Below are 258 nucleotides of genomic sequence, written 5' to 3' on the forward strand. Positions count from 1 at the left end.
TAGCATTTACTAGACTATAATCCTGACTCCACATTTCAGAAGCTTCAATGTGGCTATTGCAAATGCTCACATTGCGATATCAATGCTGAAATGATATATTGTGCAGCGCTACATAATATATATAAAAATGTATGTATGTATTCCAAAGATGTGCTGCATCTGTATAATAAATGTAGGATATGGATAATAAATAATATGAATATTTAACCTAAACATCATGAACATTTTTTAATTAAAAACAACCACAGCAACACAAGA

Source organism: Danio rerio, chromosome 6 (assembly GCF_052040795.2).
Source record: "Danio rerio strain M-AB ecotype USA chromosome 6, GRCz13ab, whole genome shotgun sequence".
NCBI classification, from domain to species: Eukaryota; Metazoa; Chordata; class Actinopteri; order Cypriniformes; family Danionidae; genus Danio; species Danio rerio.